The sequence below is a fragment of the Ictidomys tridecemlineatus genome, chromosome 13, assembly GCF_052094955.1.
Source record: "Ictidomys tridecemlineatus isolate mIctTri1 chromosome 13, mIctTri1.hap1, whole genome shotgun sequence".
NCBI lineage: Eukaryota > Metazoa > Chordata > Mammalia > Rodentia > Sciuridae > Ictidomys > Ictidomys tridecemlineatus.
In genome coordinates this window covers 85030087-85050090 of record NC_135489.1, presented here as the reverse complement: position 1 = coordinate 85050090, position 20004 = coordinate 85030087, and the positions used below count along the sequence as shown (strand labels likewise).

The window sequence follows — 20004 nt, the reverse complement described above, 5'->3', positions numbered from 1 at the left end:
TTATGCAGATGAGGAAATTAAATTATGAATCCTGGCATTTGTTCTTTTTACATTCTTTAATACTATTAGGAGAATCTCAGAGAAAAGGCTGATAAATATTAGAAGAATTATGGCCAACCATGTGGATGTAGGAGACAGCATTTGAGCAAATATGAAATACATTTTCTGTTGTTTGAGAAAAGGCCAAATAATTCCTCCCCAGAAGGATGAGAAAAAGACATAAAAAGGCTAAAGAACCCCAAATGATTTATCTATGTCCAGAATCGAGTATCCAAGGCAAGCTTCAGAGTTACAGTGAATACTAAGACTGTAAAAACAATGGTTCCAAAAGCCCAGTTTCTGTTTACTTTCCTTTATCTTCTAGAGATGCAGTCTGAAAGAGAAAGCAAGTCCCAAAGAAGAATATTGTCCCTTCAAAGGCAGCCAGAAATGTTCACTCCAAGAAGGGGCCCAACTCTAGCATAGCATTACCAGAAATTTTCATATACAATCATGGGTGTGAGGTCAGAGTGTCAATGTTGATGTGCCATTCCAAGAGACTGTAGGCTAGAATGGGCAGGGCGGTGAAGTGGATATTCTACATTGTAAGTAGCATCATACAGTGGCTATTGTGAGAAACCCCAGAAGAACTAGTATAAAAACTGTGGCAAAATGAAACAAAGTTCTTATAGAAGAAATACAAGATGTGCTATTCTCACATAGTATAGATGTCTGTGAGCCAATAATAGTTTCTTTAAATGTTTAAACCTGGGAACAGAATAATCGCTGTTCCTGGCTGCTCGGCTACCTTCTTTGCCTTTAATACCTATGCCCACATGCTAATACCTATTCCAAAATCATGCTAACATTTTTGGCACCATCACTGATGGACAGTGTTATTGGGCTGTCTTTTAATTCTTCACCATTCTGACAATCTGGGCTTTCTCTAACCGTGCCTTCCAGCAGCAAAGCACTGCAATGCACTTCATACAAATTTGTAGGAAAATGCTTTCATAATTGTTTGAACTAGAGTCCTGACTAGAATTTAGTATAAATGAGAATGTGGAATCATCAATGATTAATCCATGTTCTTGATGTTCTGTCCATGCTTTTTTAAGGCTTCTAGTACTTTTAGAAAATTCATGCAGCAACTTCTTCCAATATTCTAACAACAATTCATGGACTCCATCTTCTTTCCTTTCACTTTCTTCAAGAGATTTTGTGGTAAATTTTAAGAGCTCAGTGTAAGTTTGGAAAAGGTAACAGGCATAGCATGTGGATTTGGCTGTCTCCATCTTGGCCCCAGTAAGCACCCAGACTTTCAGGCCGACTGCATGCAGAGTTTCACTGGTCTCTGCAGCTTGAGCTTGTAGCTAGTCTTCCACTGAAGTGGCTCAAATTAAATTCATGTTTGTCTCAATATCATCATAAACCTTTTCCATCTTTTTTCTCTGTCTTAAAAGGCCATATTTGCCTCCATAAACTGTCTTAATTATTTCATAGTCATCTGGAGTAATTTCTTTGAAGGCCACATACAGTGTCTTATACCCATTCATTGCATTACATTCCACATGAGCTAAAGCTCAATTTTATGTTTTTTTGTTTTTTTTTTGTTTTGTTTTGTTTTTTTTTTTACCCTTGGAAAAACTGCTCCTTTAAAAAAACAAAAGAATTATGTTTCCTCCTTGAGTTTTCACAATTACCCTCAGACATTGGTGGATGGAATCAAAGTTTAAGGTGTGAAGAAGTTCATACTCTTCTATTTTTTTCCTTTGGTTTTCTAGTCTCTTACATCCATTCTGACCTCCTAAAATTGTGAACCCATACTTTTTAGCTCCTTTCACCCAAGCTATTTTATCTGGTGAGGAGAAGATATAGGTTAATTTAGCTTATTCTGTAGCTCCATCAACAGCATCATTTCTTTTCATTTCTAAACATAAGGCATGCAGAAAGTGTTCTTCTTGATTCTTATCTGCTTTGTCAAAATATGTTAAATGTCTAAAATAATCCATCAGCCTCCTGAGTTACACCTTTATATCTGTGCCAATCTATGCAGCATTCAATAAATTACATGATATTTTCAATAAGTGTTCCAGTCTTATCTGTAAGCACATAATCCACCTGACCGAGTTCTTCATTGAGATCTGATGTGTTAACCAAGCCTCCTTCATTAATCTCTTCATCATAAAAGTTTTTATCCCATGAGATGAAGAAGAAGCCCAAGAATTTCTGCATTTCTACTGTGATATACATGGAGACAGGGATAATAAAGTTGAATAGAACCAAAAAAGATAGGAAGTCCATGGAGCATTTTCAAAACATTCAAAGTCTCCTCTTCTTTCTGTGTCTTTTGGTTATACCAAGGTTCATTCATTGTATGGGGTACTTTACCATACCTAGGATAGAGTAGTGCATCCTACAGCTTTAGTGAATAAGATAAATAAATATACATCAAGGAGGCATTAATGTATTTTTCAACAGCAGAACATTTTTGAGATTTCCCTTGATAGTTCAGAGTCATTTTGGTTTCCATCCCAGTGTAAACAGCAACTCCATGTATCTTTTTGTTTTTTTTTTTTAATGTAGCTCCCTTCATCAAAAGATTTTCAGGTCCTAAAGGCCTGGCAACAGTCTCAAGACTATTACTATAGATATTGATTAGCCTAACACACTTATATAGGTCAAGTTGAGGCTGTTCAATCACTGCTTGGAGGTTATCACTAGACTCAGCTGTACACATTTCAATGGTATCCCATACTGCATAATCTATCTTTCAGTTAGATTCCCCATCAAGACTAGCTGGTTTCATCAATGGTACCAGATGATAGAAGAATAAGATCACAGAGGAAGATTTCATCTGCATTAACTTCTACTACATCACCAATGTTAATTTTTTCACTTTCATTTTGCAGTTGCTTTGCATTTTCAGTAGTGTAAACAGTGCTCTTGTTGACTTCAAGAGCACTGTGTCTCAGCCCATCTTTATATCCCTGTTTGATGGCTGTAACAGTTATAACAAAGAATAACCGAAGTCCACTGGTAACTGGGCTAATTGGTGGGTCTACTGTGACCAATACAAGGAAAATCATGAGAAAACAAAAATTTGCAATCCTTCTAAACTGTTCAAACAGGTCCTTAGGGAGGAAATTCCAAAGTGTATACTTAGATGAGATTACTCTATTATCCCAAAATCTGTGCAATGTAAGCTTCTGTTTCTGAAACTGGATGACTGCCAACAAATACTGTGTACATAACAACTCATTTCTCTTCTCAAGCACAATTCACTTTCTTTGTGAGGTTGTAAACTCAGGCTTTGTCCAGTTTAACAGTTTTTAAAATGTGGCTTGAGGGTCCCATCTCAGGATAAGATGAAAATCTGTGGCTGCCTGCCCAAATTCATTTTGTCTCACCATAAAACCTTACCTGATTTTATCCAGAACAAACTCTGCAAACTTACTTTTAGATAGGATGTCAAGATTGGCTCATGTTCTACCATGACTTTTCTACTAACATATTACAGTTGATCCAGTCCTCTGTGACAACCCACCGTGGGCTGATCATGTTGAAGACAACTTCAGAAGAGCTGGTTTGTTTCTGTGAGGACTTCAGTGTGGCTTGGAAGAAGGAATTGTGGAAGCGCCCTCTGGACTAGGTGCAGAAGGTGCTTAGGCTCCTGACAGGTATCTTGTAGACTGTATGGGACAAACAGTGTTACTGCTGCCACTTCATTACCATCCCCATCCTCAGGAGAAAGTGGTGACTTACTGAGTGACTTGTTACAAAGTCCTACTTCAGCCAAATTATTGAATCATGCAGTTCCCACCCTCTAAGCTGAGAGATAGCATATTTATTCCCTTGCCTTGGAGTGGCTGGCCCACCTCTTCAGTTGTATTCCTCTGCCTGCCAGCATCACCCCATCTTTCCTCACCTACATCCTCCATTTTGCATACATTGGCTGTGACATCTGGACCAGAAAGATAGCATCAGTGAATGGCAGCAACCAGAACTATGTCTTGGGTCAGGAGCATTGGCTGGCTTGGGATCCTGGCTGGCCTGCATCAATAAACTCATGTCCAAGTACTTTGTGCTCATGGAATTCAAGGAGTATTTACTGCATATGTTCCAGCAGACTTTCTACTTCCTGCAGAAAAATCACCAAGGATAACAATGCCCATACAGTGAAGAGCAGGCTAAAAGAGCTGATGAGAGAGTGTGGGGATCCTGGTAAGGAACAGAAAGATCTGACGTGGTACAGGAACTGAGACTGCTGTTTCTACATAGGCAAGAACAGAAGAGGTCCATGGAGGTACAGGAGTTACAATCGCCCTTTACCACTTGGTGTTGCTTGACAATTTTTACTATTTGACTTTTTCCAAGTGAACATCATGCAATGTATAAGATTGTTGTTATTGTGGGTTTTACACAAATGACAAGTTTCCATCAAAAGATAGGAGAGATGTGAATATGGGTCCAAATTAATGTGGTGCACACCTATTTTGCTCTGTTATGGTTCCCTGAAATGAAGTCTAAAATTTCCCTGGCCCATTTTTTTAAAGTACTTTAAAAGATGACATCATCACAGTAGTCAGAAGAAGTGATCATTATTTATTTTCTTTTCAGATGATGTCATTTATGTGTCTTACAACTTGCAGTAACATGATGCTACTGCTGTATAAAGACAAGGGAAATTGGAAACATATATAAAAATTATGTTGACAGTTCAGAAACATCTAAGCTGATAAATTGTATTGAATTAGAAAATATTTATGAATTTCCTGACAGTAAAAATTGTTAATATCTTAATTGGTTTTCCTTGGACTGTCTGTTGTTATTAAGTTATGCAGAGTTAAGCTATTTCATTTTACTTAAAGTTAAATAGCAGAATATAAAGACAACTGCCTAAAGTTAAGAAAGTTTTATGCTTTTTTAAATTGGACAATTTTAACTGTGTCTAAAGTTTAAAAATTTGATACATAAGATTAGTTTGGTTTGGTCCATTATAAGCAAGCTTTATGTGGCATTTGTTTTGTATAAATACAGAAACTCATGGTATAGAATATTTTTTATGACTTAATGATAACTTTCTATATGAACATAGAGGTTTTAGTATTCACATAATTTCATATCTTTTCTAGCTTTGGTTAAGAAAGTCTGTCTTGTCTTCATATGTAAATAAAGTGTAGCTGCTCTACAAACCATCAAAAACATAATGCTGGAATTCAATATACAAATGTGAATATATTTATGATGCAATATAAAAGACACATCTACTACTTAAAAATTCTTTTATCTACTTAATCTACCAAAGACTATACGTGTTATTATTGAATCTGTATTTAGTATTGCTTGTGAGTTCTTTAGACATGAAATTATGGGGATTTAAACAGAATCTGTAAAAATAATCAGTAGTAATGACAATAAAAACAATAGGTGATTTTTAAAAATATTTATTTTTTAGGTGATGATGGCCTTTATTTTTATGTGGTGCTGAGAATCGAACCCAGATCCTGCCTGTGCTAGGTGAGTGCTCTACCCCTGAGCCACAATCCCAGCTTTTATATGAACACATACTCAGCACAAAAATGTCACGAATCAGGAGCAGCTATGTTGTCCACTTTGCAGACAAGGAAAGGGAAGCAAAGAGTGGTTTTTCATTTTCAAATTTATGCAGCTTATATAATATTATATTCAGGGATCTCATTGTAGAAATCATTAATAGATCATGTTAAAATTCCTTTTTTGTGCTTTTAAAAATTCTTCTCAGAATAGAGATGTAGCTCAGTGGTGGAGCCCTTGCCTAGCATGTGTGAAAACCTGGGTTCAATTCCCCAGAACCACCAAAAATAAAAAACAAAACAAACCATCTCATGGCGTTTGTTTTATGAGTAATTCATCTCTTTGGAAAGTGATAGTAAGATTCAGAGACGCTATGAAAAAGGTTGACAATATTCTTTTAATTTCCAGTTACAACCTGTCTCTCATTTATTAAACAACTACTTGGATGACTGAGATGTGGCAAATGCAACTTTTTCAAATTTCTATTCAGTTAACTAATACATTGTGATAACTACTACTATTAACATTAATTAAGCTATGGATAATGCTCTAAAGTTTCTTTTTGCAATAAACTTCCCAAAAAAACAATGAAAATCTGTACAAGGAATTCTGTATACAGGATTTGGTTAAGTGTTCTTTTTTCTCACTTTTAAGAATTGAAATTTCTGACATGTTAAGATACTAAAAATAAAATGGTGTATGATTACATTTATATGTAATATCCAGATTAGGTAAATCTATGGAGATAGAAAGGTTCATAGTGGCCAGAAGGTGGAGGGATGTGAGAATAGGAAATGATTGCTTAATAAATACAGGTTTTACCTTAATGAGTATGTAAACTTTACCTCAATAAAATAAAGTTTCCACAAATATTAGGGGGGAAAGTAGATAGCTCATCTTTCAAGGGACATAGCCATATTACAAATTCATATTACCTTAATTTCTAATAGTTAATCACATCCCTGAAAACTAGAGGAAGTGCATCTCTTAGATTGACCAATGAGAGAAGAAGAACCAAAACATATTTTGAGCCATTATATTACTCATGGTGTGTGTGTTTGTGTGTGTGTGTGTGTCCATCCATATCTGTTTATCCATAAATGTTGTTTCTGATGCTGGAAGTGAAAGGTTGTATTGGTCTTAATCAGGGCCCTCACCTTCACCTCATGAACAATCACAATGCACTAAGCAGGAGATTGACTAACTTGGCACACTTCTGAGAAGACTACCCTGGCTGCAAGAGAGTGCATGACAGAAATCAAGGGTGGAGTCTTGTGTCTCTGCTGAGAGCAAGAAAAGGTCAGAAAGATTTAGAAGATGTGGGAGCAAAGACTTCATGGCTGAATTTGAAGCAGCCTTAGGAGAGGACCAGAGTGACTGGATATTGAAAGACAAGGATGTCAGGGACACTGCTGGGTCTGCCTTGTACAGCTGGTAAGATAATAATACCCTCTCCCAAAAGACTAGGTGTGGAGTCAAGGGGTTCATTTCCCACATGGTGGTCTGTGGTGTATTTGATGATTCCTGACGAGGTGGACAAGCAATCCACACTTCCAAGCTGAGGCTGGGGAGGCAATGCTCATTCTCTTCATAGGTGTTAACAGAAGCCACTGGCATAGAGAAGATAGATTATTAGATTTTAAAATGAAATCTAGATCCATTTCTACTTGATGATTGGGGGAAGATCTTGAAGCTTTGGTGAATTTATAGTTGTAGGTCAATGTTAAAGCTAAAAGGGGAGAAATATTAATATTTAGGTTAAACACAAAATTATATTTTAACATTTATTCTAAACACAAAAATGCATTTGGATATTGTCTAACCAATCTGTCCTTCTGGCATTTTCTAATTAGTTATATATCTCACATTTTAGAGTCAGAGTGAATTCATGGATAACTTTGTTTCCTCTCATTTATAATAAGACTTCATGAAGCCAACTTTTACTCCAGAGAAAACCTCTGATGGGTTGAAACCCATGATCCTTGCTTTATATCTGCTTAGGGCTCACTGTCCTTGTCTTGAACTGCTTTCTGGCAACCTGACTAATTTTTAAAACTTTGTGTCAAGGTTGACTTCTGTGTATTTCAGTTCTGATGGGATATGATGTGAATTTTCTTTTTTCTTTTTTTAGGTGCTGGGTATTGAACCCAGGGGAAATGTATCACTGAATACAATCCTAGCCCTTTTTATTTTTTAATTTTGAGACAGAGTCTCACTAAGTTGCTTGAGTCTTGCTACTGTGCTGAGGCTGGCCTTGAACAATCCTCCTGCCTCAGATTTCCAAGTTCTGGGATTACAAGTGTGAGCCACCAGGTCCTGACGGGATGTATGAGCCTCAAAAACTTTCTCTTTTTCCCCTCTACAACTATCAAACAAACATATTTGTAAGCTAATTTCCTACAAATTTAACAAATATTACATCGCTGTATATTTTATTCTATAAATGGGATAAATATTAGGAAGCATGTTCCTGCTTCAAGCATATATTCTCAAGCATACAGTCCACCAATCAATCTCAAATGTATTAATACTATTTAGTGCTTACCACACTGTACTCTACTTGTTCCTTTCTTTGTCAGTTTCTTCTGCTGGACAGACAGCAAGTTATTTGATAACTGGAATTTTTTGTTTGTTACATTTTTGTCCCCAGCACACAACACAGGATAAGAAACTATTTGAAAATTGGCTGGGATGTGAGGGAATGTGCAAGAAACTATAAACATGAAAGTGATGGAGTTTGTTTGGGCAAGAGTTATCATACAGAGACTTGTTGGTACCCTTAGAATGGCATTCTTACAATGTTGGCTCTTGCCTGGCATCCAAGAACTTGGATTTGAGAAAAATGCCCACAACTCTGATGATAATGATAGTGGCTTGCTCTGCCTAAAGTATTGTACAGAGTGAGTTTTGCTGAATGCCCTCGTTCCTTCTGAGAGTCTGGAATTGGAGTGCATGCTAGACTGAGGATGCCTACATGACATGTGCCCCATTAAATTCTTGGACTTCTAGGCTCAGGTCAGATTCCCTGATGGGCAATAGTTCACAGTACTGGAGGAGTTAAGCTTGCCTTGTGTGACTCCACTGGGAGAAGTATCTCAGGTGCTTGTACCTATATCTTGCAGACTTTACCACTGTGTCTCTTCCTTGCTGATTTTGCTTTATATCTCTTGTCATAATAAATTCTAGCTATGAGTGAATATATATACTTTGTTCTCTGAGTCCTCCTGGTAAGTCATGAGATTGGGGAGGTGGTCTTAGAGACCCTCCATACAAGATCCAATTTAAAATTTGGGGCATTAGATCATTTTCTCTCTACTTTCATCTTCTCTCTTCTACCTTACATTACCTTTGTCACAGAGTTTAAATCACTGTAACTCAGTTCATCAATCATTTATTCTGACAACAGGAGCAGAACCTACTAAGAGAAGATAAAAGAAGAAAGAGATGAGGCACAAAGCTAACTGAGGCAAATCTGTGGTGCTTAGGGAGCTTGCATTGGTTCACATACACTAGTAGCCATAAAACAAGGTTAGGCTAAGAAAAAGCCACAACAGAGCAAAAAGGAAGAGTGTGGGAACAAAATTAGGGAGATTTATCCAACTTTAGTCATGGCAGATGTGGTTTAAATCCAGCCCAAATAAATTGGATTCCCATCTGACATTAGTTTGAAAAATTCTATCTGTATATTGATTGGTTCATTTTCCCTGGCATAGAAATTAGTAGATTTTTTAAGGCATGAGCATGCATATCACAGGTGAATCTGGTGGTACCTTGACCCTTCATATAGATTAAGGACCATCTGTACTCTTAAGGAGTCACAAGGAGCACAATATGGTGCTGCATCTGAACAAGGTTTCCACCATACTTTAATGATTCTGCCTGGTTCATTGAATCAGTGAGTCATCCCTCCAGGTCAGCACAGATGAACTGGGCTGAGAACTCCATCAAGATGCTGAGCTCAGGATCTCAGGTTAAGAACTCAGGTACAGAAGTATGGGCAGCAGATCTGAGCCCAGGGTCCCACCAGGAACGTGCCCAAGAAAGCCAGGATACAAGATAGGTTGAAACACACAATTAGACTTATGCATTAGTCCTTGCCATCAATGAATGCATAATTAGTTGAGAAGTAAATTTTACCTACCTATAGACAGTTTGTGCCTCCCTGTTCTCAATACTATAGTATCACCTAGAAGCTTTCAAAAGACCTGTTATGCAGCCTATCCTGGACCAATTAAATTAGACTCTCAATTGCTAATGAGGACCATTAAAAGTTCTCAAGCATATCCAATATACAGCTAAGTCAAGTATTTAAGTCTGTGTGTTCTATAGAGGACACAAGTATCAAAGATTTGGGGGATTTTCTATAGAGGAGTTACACCAAACAGAACTAAGGCAATCACATCAAAGTCATGATTAGATGAAAAACTCTTTCCTGGGTAAGGACACAGAAGGAAAGCAGCAGCCCCTTTGGAGAGATTTCTAATAGGGTGCTTACTACAAGAACCTACAGTGGAGTCTCTTGCTATGCTGAAATTTCCTCCTGGGAGCTCATAGGACAAATGTCATATTTTCCTGTGTCATACTTTCATGAGCTCTAAGAACCCCACTGGAAAGTATTATGTTACATGAAGATTATTTAAAGGTTGGCCTAATTAGTTTTTTTGTCTCTATGACGATTCCTACTGCCCTCTGTCTATAGGATATCCAGCCATATAAAACCTTGAAAATGTTAATTTCCTAAAAAAAGTGGTATTTGTAAGCTCATTGGTTCCATACTTTTTGCTCTGGATCATCCAAGCCACCACCCAGGCAGATTCCCCTAAGGCAGCACTGTGGCCAGTGGAGCAAAACACAAGATTGAGTGAAAATATCAATAACCATTTAATGTCTACAACTAAGTTCAAATTGACAACCTGAGTATCAGTTTTGTAGGAGTCCGTGTCTGTAGGCTGATAAAGAAAGCAACATGTATGGAGGTTCTAGTTCTGACTGGGTGGAGGATCCATCAACCCTGGGTAAGGACAGAAGCACAAAGTAAATTAAATTCCTATGTAGTAGCAATCCCCCAAAGAACAGATATGGGATGTGTAAGTTTCAAACCTCTACAGGAATTTTAAAAAAAGGAGAATTAAATAACTCTTGAGACTTGAGCAAATGTCAGGAAATTAAATTATATCCATATTCAATTGGTATAAATTATATATTTATGAGCACATGTAGCATATATGTGTGTGTACAAATATGCACACATATATTTATAATTACTTTGAAAGCATGGCAAATTGAAAACACAGTGGCAGAAAGAGCTCCAGATTTTTAAGACAAACATGTAAAGGGGTAGGATTTAATTAATCTCTTATTGAAGGGCAGATTGATGAAATGGGAGAGATACAAGTCTAAATGATATTTACATAAAACTCATTCCAAATAATGACATAGAAACATTGAAAATAAAATAATGGAAAAATACTTCTATAAGGAAGATATATTTATGCCTATATGCTTACACATGTAACATCACTTTCAAGTAAATAAAGTCTCCAAATAAGTAGATGCACAAATGTTAATCTTTCAAGAGATGAGGAAGATATACCATGTATTCTTATTCATGATTAAATTTATAAGTACAGCAATGATAATGTCTACAATTGGAACAAATATAAAAATTACCATGCATTATACAAAAGATCAACAAATATATGAAAAAAATATTCAACATATTTAGCAATCATGGAAATGCAAATCTAAGCTACATTGAGATTTCATCTCACTCTAGTTAGAAAGACAATCATCAAGAATACAAATAATAATAAATGCTGGTGATGGTTTGGGAAAAAGTTACATTCATTCATTGTAGATGTACTGCAAATTAATACAATCACTTTGGAAAACAGTATAGAGATTCCTGAAAATTCTAGGAATGGAACCACCATCTGATGCAGATATCTCACCCCTTGTTATTTATCCAAAAAAACTAAAATCAGGATGCCATTGCATATTAATGTTTATAGCAACACAATTTGCAAGAGCCAAATTATGGAATCAGCCTAGATGCCCATCAATAAATGGATAAAGAAAGCATGATATATATACACAATATAGAGTTTTACTCAGTCATAAGGAAGAGTGAAACTATGTCATTTGTTGGCATACTGATGGAATTGAAAAACATCATACCAAGGGAAATAAGCCAGATGCAGAAATTCAAGGGTGGAATGTTTTCTCACAAGTGGAAGAGAAGAGTGAAATAAGGGGAAGAAAAGGGTATGTATCCCATGAAAATAGAAAGAAAATCAGTGGAGTAGAGGAAAGGGATTAAAGGAGAGGGAAGAGGGACTGGGAGAGGGAAGAAACTATGCAATTAAATTATATATATGTAATTATATATATGAATATACAGTGAATTCCACTATATATATACATATATATATAATTAATATATATAACACTATTTTACATATTTATATATAAAATACTAATTAAAAAACAATAAATAAATAGAAAGACAAACAGTAGAGAAAGAGGAACAGAAAAAGGGAAGAAGCAAGGAAAATGGAAGCAGTGGAGCGTGAAATGGAGAAAATTGCTTTACATGAATATACGAATATATCAAAATGATATATTATGTATAATTATAGTGCACTAATAAAAATCATTTTTAAAAGTTACCACGCCTTAAGTAGACCACCAAGAAAAATATGAGTTCTTTATAGATTATAATTCCTGATTCTGATGGAGAAATAGACAAAAATGAGAAAAAATACCTACAATTACAAAATGGAAAGCAAAATGAATATATCCTTTTAAGCAACTTGTTTTAAAGATGAAATCAAAAGAAAATTTAGAATTGGTTGGGAAATTAATGCAAATGAATTACATGTACAAAATGTGTTAGGTTGAAAACCCTATTGATAAATATGAGCAATCAAAACCAGACAGACCTAAATAATACTGCACTATTATTTAAACACCTAAAAAGCACACAATTAAGTTTCTTGTAAATAAATGAAAAATTATAAATAAAACAAACAATTTTTTAAATTATGTAATACAAAGAATTGAAGTGATAAATTAATAAAAATTAAGTATATACATATAAAACATATATATATACATATATATATATATAATTTACAAAAGGGAAAACATGAATAAACTATATGTTTATTGGTAACATCTCTATTACAAGTGTGCAGTACAGGAATTTGGTGACCACCATGTCTGTGTTCCCTAAGAAAAGAGGAGCAGGAAATAACCCAGAAAGATGCTATGATGTGGAAATGCACTGGCCTCCACCTCTGAATGAAGTTAGGGACCCCATGATCATGCCAATTCATATATGGTTATGCACAGCCTTAGGACATATCTGACAACCACAGACCACATATATGAAGGTGACGTCACATGATTATAGTGAAGCTTAAAAGTTCCTATGGCCTAGTGACATCACAGAGCAACACAACTCACGTTTGTGGTAATGCTGGCATAGGCAAACCCACTGTGCCAACAGTCACATGAAGGTGTAGCATTTACAGTTTTGTACAGCACCTACTACTTTGCTAATAAGAATAGCTCTAAAAGAGCAAAATGTTTAGGAAGAGTTTCTTGAGTGGATTCTGGGGTTGCTGGAATTGCTTCTCTAATCTGACTAGATTTAAAGGCATTAATGACTCCCATATGTGGATGCTAATACACAAGGGTGCGAGGTAATAGTTCAGTGAATTAGACCAAGGGGAAGGAAGGGAAGAGAGGGGAAACAGCAATAGGAAAGACAGTGGAATGATTCTACATAAGTTTTCTATGTTCATATATGAATACACCATGGTGAATCTCTACATTATATACAATCACAAGACTGGGATCCTAATTAGAGTAAGATGTGCTCCATGTTTGTATAAATATGTCAAATTATACTCAACTGTCATGTATAACTAAAAATAATAACAATAAATAAATCAATTTTTAAAAGATAATGCAATAACTTATAGTCCCTCTCAGGATGGGGCAATAGAAGTAATTAGCTTGTTTCCTACTGGAAATGGATCAATAAGAGAAGATAATGCCAAATCAGTGTAAGCATTATTTCAGGAAATGTTCTCCAACCTGAGACTTGAGTTTCTCCAATCTAGTGATTGAGTAAGGTCCTTAGTTTATTTTCCTGAATAGACAATGCAGGTACTGCAATCCGGGCTGTGGAGTGAGCATTCCCAAGTGAAGCATTTATTGTATCAACATTCATCACAAAAAAAGATGGAATCACACATTCTGTACTTTATCAGCACAGCTTCAACATGTTTTAGATTTAAGACAACAAGGAAGAGGAAACACATAGACCAAGAGTCATAGAACTTGGCTTCTGAGCTCAGTCACTGATGGAAAGGAGTAATCTCCCTGAACACTGTCTTCTTTATAAAGCATGTCAGAAGAAGGATGTCAATTCTAATGTGTGTGTCCAGTATAAATAGAGATTTTTTTTGTTTTTCTTACAAAAAGATGCACAGTCATTTTTCAATTAATGTTTTCTGCTAAAAATAGAAAATGCTCATTTTATATCAATATTTATAATTAAGCAAATAAAATATTCTGAACATGGAAATAATAATTACTTTTCTAAAAATCCAGGTATAAATTTATTTTTCCAGCTTTAATTGTACAATATTTTATTTCATTTTCATTAAACAATACAGAGATTTTACTAAAAAAAAACAACAGTATCACATTTAATAGTTTTTACAACTTGAGCCCTTCAGTGAAAGCTTTAGGATAAAGAAACTACAATTTCAAAGTAACCAAGCTAACTATAAATGAATACTAACTAGAACTTTTACACATCCACAGGTGAATTATTTCCTCTAATATAGGAGAAACACTAAACACAAGAAACTTAGCAGTACAAACCACCACAACAAAGAACAAAGCAATTAGCTAACAGCAGCATAGGAATAAAAACTTTGTAAAGTGAGAATGAATTACCCATTTAAAATGTAAAAGCCTAGCAAAATGAAAAATAACTTCATTTCTAGGTCTCAACATTGTCCTTGTATTAAAAGATATGTTTTTCCTTCTATAACTAGATATTGGTTTTCTTTGTCCAGAGGAAAATCACCAGGTTATCTGGGTGTTTATTCTTCTGTTAATTACTACTTAAACTGTGATAAAACGTTTATGTGTCCACATCCTTAAAATAAATTAAGTGGTACCTCTAAGGAAACGTGTTAAGTTCGACCTTCCTATTGATTTTAAGTATATTTTATGGGTAAGTATGTTAGAATTAAATGAGTAATGTCAAAAGTAAAGTGAGTCATAAGTCAGCTGAGCAAAAGTATTCAGTCTATAACATCTCTACCCATCTTTGCCTCAATTATCTGATACAATGGAAACAGAAAAAGCAGATTATGAAACAAGAAAAAAAGGCATGCTGATGTTGAGACTAAGATTTTTAACTCCTGATTCTTATTGACCAAATGGATACTATTTATATACAGAAGCTAGTTACCAGGAAACTGGGAGCTTTCCTGAAAGAAACCTTCCACTCTTTATGAAAAGCTCAATGCTGCAATGTACTCATTCAGACCAAATGGTCCTTTGATACTGATTTTAGGGAAGGATGAATTACTCAGATTCAGATTTAGGGTTTAAAGACTCTTAAGAAATAGACACATACCAAGAAATTACTGGGTCTCATCAGAGAAGACTTAAGTAACCGGGTTTATCATAGAATTATCTCTTTAAATCATCACAGACAAGGCCCAGGCAGAATACTGCTTCTCTCTGAAGAGAAGTATAAATGAAGCAACATTAAAACAGATGGATTTCTTGATTTTTTCAATAACATAGCTCTAGGAAAACAAAAGCCTGTAAAACCACATATTTAAACTCATCCTGTTAGCTCTAACATTTCAAAATAATTCCTAAAATAAAACAATGTTTAAAACAAAACTTTATTGCCTCCAAAATAGGATTTTGTATTTTCAGTGGTTTATCAAAAATATATTTCTTATAATTTTGAGGTAAATGTGTTACACAACTCAAAATCTTAAAACTATCTTAATACATTAAAATTTACAGGGCACCTTTTAGTATTTTTTAATTTTTTTTAGTTGTAGATGAACACAATACAATACCTTTATTTTATTATTTATTTTTATGTGGCACTGAGGATCAAACCCAGTGCCTCACACTGAGTGCTCTACAACTGAGCCTCAACTCCAGCCTGCCTTTCAGTTTCTATGTGCAGTTTTCACATTCTTTTACTCAATATTTTTAAAATGTAGTTAGCATATTATAGAGACTGTTATATTGCTGCACACTCTTTGTAATCTTATTTGATATAATCATTTTCAGGGTTATTTTTGTATATTTACAGGGACTTAAAGTGAACAGATCCACTCTCCAAAAAATACATGACAGCAGAATGGATTACAATTTTTACTACACATATAGAGCACATTTTTTCATATCTCTGGTTGTATATAAAGTATGTAGACACCCAATTTATGTCTTCATACATGTACTTTGGATAATGATGTCCATCACATTCCACCATCCTTGCTAATTCTTGCCCCCTTCCTTTCCCTCCCACCCTTCTTCCCTATATAGAATTCATCTAATCCTCTCATGCTCCTCATCCTAAACCCACTATAAGTAAGCCTCCTTATATCACAGTAAACATTTGGCATTTGTTTTGGGGTGTTTGGCTAATTCACTTAGCATTATCTTCTCCAATGCCATACATTTACCTGCAAATGCCATGATTTTATTCTCTTTGATTGCTGAGTAAAATTCCATTGTGTGTATATATGCCACATTTTTAAAATCCATTCATCTGCTGAGGGCCTCTACATTGGCTCCACAGTTTAGCTATTGTGAATTGTGCTGCTATAAACATTGATGTGATTGTGTCCCTGTAGCATGCTGTTTTTAAGTCCTTTGGGTATAGTTCGAGGAGAGGGATAGCTGGGTCAAATGGTGGTTGCATTCCCAGATTTCCAAGGAATCTCCACACTGCTTTCTATATTGGCTGCACCAATTTGCAGTCCCACCAGCAATGTAAGAGTATACCTTTTCCTCTACATCCTATCCAACACTTATTGTTATTTGCCTTCATAATAGCTGCCATACTGACAGTGAGATGTTATCTTAGAGTAGTTTTGATTTGCATTTCTCTGATTGCTAGAGATTCTGAGCATTTTTTCATATATTTGTTGATTGATTGTATATCCTCTTCTGAGAAGTGTCTGTTCAGGTCCTTGGTCCATTTGTTGATTGAATTGTTTTTGGGTTTTTTGGTGCTTAGCTTTGTTTAGTTGTAGTTGGACACAATATCTTTATTTTATTCATTTATTTTTATGTGGTGCTGAGGATCGAACCCAGGGTCTTGCATGTGCGAGGTGAGTGCTCTACCACTGAGCCACAACCCCAGCCCTGGTGCTTAGCTTTTTGAGTTCTTTATATATCCTAGAGATTAGTGCTCTATCTGATGTGTGAGGGGTAAAAATTTGCTCCCAGAATGTAAGCTCTCTGCTCACCTACAGATTGTTTCTTTTGCTGAAAAGAAACTATTTAGTTTGATTTCACCCCATTTTTTGATTCTTGGTTTTAATTCTTGTGCTATAGGAGTCTTATTAAGGAAATTGGGGCTTAATCCCACATGATGAAGATTAGGACCTACTTTTTCTTGTATTGAACAGAGAGTTCCCAGTTCAGTTCCTAGATCCTTGATCCATTTTGAGTTAAGTTTTGTGCATGGTGAGAGATAGGGGTTTAATTTCATTTTGCTGCATATGGATTTCCAGTTTTCCCAGCACCATTTGCTGAAGGCAGACTGGTAGGTCAATGGTACAGAATAGAGGACACAGAAACTAACCCAAAAAATCACAACTACCTTATATTAGACAAAGTTGCCAAAAACATGCACTGGAGAAAAACATGCACTGGAGAAAAGATAGCTCCAATGGATTTCTGGGTTTGCTCCTTTAAAATCAGGATATTCTGCCTTTGCTCAGGTGGCAGTATGGCAATCTGATCAGCAATCAGCTGAAGAAGCTGCATGATCAAATTTGCTTTGTATTGATCCTCTGGAGTTACCTGGCTCTATTCAAAACTAAAACTTCTTGGCTGGCCTCCACCTTGCTTGCTTGCCCCCTGCATACCTGCTCCCTGAATTCTTACCCCTTGTATGCTTGCACCTGTGCATGCCACCTCCAGGATTTCCTACTCCTAAAATGCTTGGGACCTGTCTGAATCCATCAGGATCCCTATATTAATAGGACAAGGACCCTGGTTTCCACCAGTCCTGGGGCCTCTTGAATTAGGCCCAGGGAGTCTCATCTCTAATCCTCTTGCTTCCAGCCCTATGGCTTCCATGAACAGCTTTCCACTGCTCTTGTCTCCATTATCTTTTATCTAAGACCTCTGTTTCCATGGCTCAAGCCTCATCACTTGAGAACCTCTGCCTCCTCTACTATCCATAGATAGACCTCTTCAATCTATCGTAGGTCCTGTAGGCTCTCCAATTAGTAATCTGGGATCTGATAATGGCCGTTCTCTCACATCATGAGAGGAAGGACCACAGGTGTCATGACCAGAGTAATTGTGCATGTGGGGACCCTGATGAGGTGGACTCAGATAACCCCTAGGTTCTACTTATCCAGTAATTAAATGCAGAGTCCCTCCATGTGGGTCATTTGGAGCACCTCCTGACAGTCCTTGAGGAGGTAGGCTTCCACCAGTCATGGGTCCCTGAGGCACAGAAGCTTTAGGATCTGACATCTGTACTTGTCCCTGTTCTAAGAGCACTGGGCCAACTCCTGGTATTTCTTGTGCCTGCATTGCTTTTCCAGGAGTGAAGGAACCAGGACCAGTTCCAGGAACTCCTGCTGGTATTGACCCTGGAGCTAGAATTCCACTCTGGATAGGAGTCTTCATCAGAGGAGGAATGTCCTTAATGAGTTTTCTCCACCATGCGACCAACGCACTGGTTTCATTAATGAGGTTCTTGGAATAAAAGTTAGCTAGCAGAGATCGAAATAAAACACACAGACTCAGTTACCTTTTTCTATGACCAGGTCCGAGACGGCTCCCCTCTCTGGCTCCCACCTCGAACCACCCATAGGGCAGCAAGGATTACTCAGGGCTAGCAGGAGAGAGAGAGAGAGAGCGAGAGCGAGAGAGAGAGAGAGAGAGAGAGAGAGAGAGAGCACACCAGGGAGTAGCCTTTTATTGGGGAACAAGAAATTCAGGGGAGAATTCCATCCAATGAAGTTTGAGGGGGGCCACACTCCAAGGTCAGGGTCAGTGATTGGGCCCCGGGGTCTGTGGTCAGTCACACCCCCACACGGACGGGTTCTCTCATCAGGAGAGGGACGGGAAAGCTTCGACACCGCCAGAACGCCTCAGACCCAACCAGGAGTTGCACAGTCACGTGTGAGAATGGCTCTCCACAGTCTTCCACCCATGTACTGAGGCTAAGGATCTGGAGGATACTGTTCATTGAGTATAACATTAGGTCCTGGTTACAGCCCGGGGTCAGGACCAGCACCAGGGCTGGACACAAGACTGAGATTTGCCTGTGATCAGTGGTGTGACATATACCTTGCAATGCAGAATTTTCAGAGCAATTGCAGGATCCATGATTGCCATCACTACTTGTGCCTGCAGCACATAAGCCTGTTGTGGATTTTGAAATAATCTATTTGGGACTTCTTGGTGATTATTCTGGACACAGAGCTTCATCTGCCTCATTATCTCAATCATCTGTTCTGGGTGGAGACTGGCAACTACTTTGGTATTTGATTCGAGAGCATTTTCTGGATCAAAGGGGTCTCCATAGGGTGAGTCAATGATGGGTGCTGAAGCCATAATCTTTGGGTTTTTCCTGTCTCTCTATCATATACTAGATTGAAACTGACAACAGAACCTACCTCTGAGAATTCCTTTAACTGCTTCTCAGTTGCCTCATCCAGTGTTACCCACAAACACTGATCGCAGAGACCAAGACATTGCAGGGTTGCTCACCACCACACTAGACATGATTCCAGTCATGCACACAGCTGATAGCAAATTCTTCTATGAGTATAATTTACAAGTATTTTTTCCACTTTTTAACCCCTGAAGCACCTTTCTGTCTGTCATGTGGACAGGTCAGGGCTCGTTACCCTGGAGAATCTCTGGCCTCCGTTTCTATACATTTATATTCCCTCTTCTTTGTGTTAATAAGTGTTCACCCATCACCATGAGGTCTGGGCTGATCTGCTTTCTGTCTAGTCATCATAACCCAAGCCCAAAGGCCTGGACTGTACCTTGGGTGGAGATCAGGTACTGCTGCCACAGGCAGAGTAGGTGAAACAGAAACTGCATTAGTCCAACACCTTCATTTTATTGATGAACCTCAAGAAAAGCAAGCACCATGTACTGAAGAAGAGCAAGGACCCTAGTTTGAATGATCACAGTGCTTTTGATAGAACCCAA

At 37.0% G+C, this 20004-nt stretch overlaps 2 pseudogenes; both read right to left on the bottom strand.

Moving 5' to 3' along the window:
* Nucleotides 1-3231, bottom strand: LOC144369723 (phospholipid-transporting ATPase IG pseudogene; annotated as a pseudogene).
* A 14184-nt stretch (nt 3232-17415) lies between these two features.
* Nucleotides 17416-19566, bottom strand: LOC144369722 (cleavage stimulation factor subunit 2 tau variant-like; annotated as a pseudogene).
* Between the last annotated feature and the right edge of the window lie 438 nt (nt 19567-20004).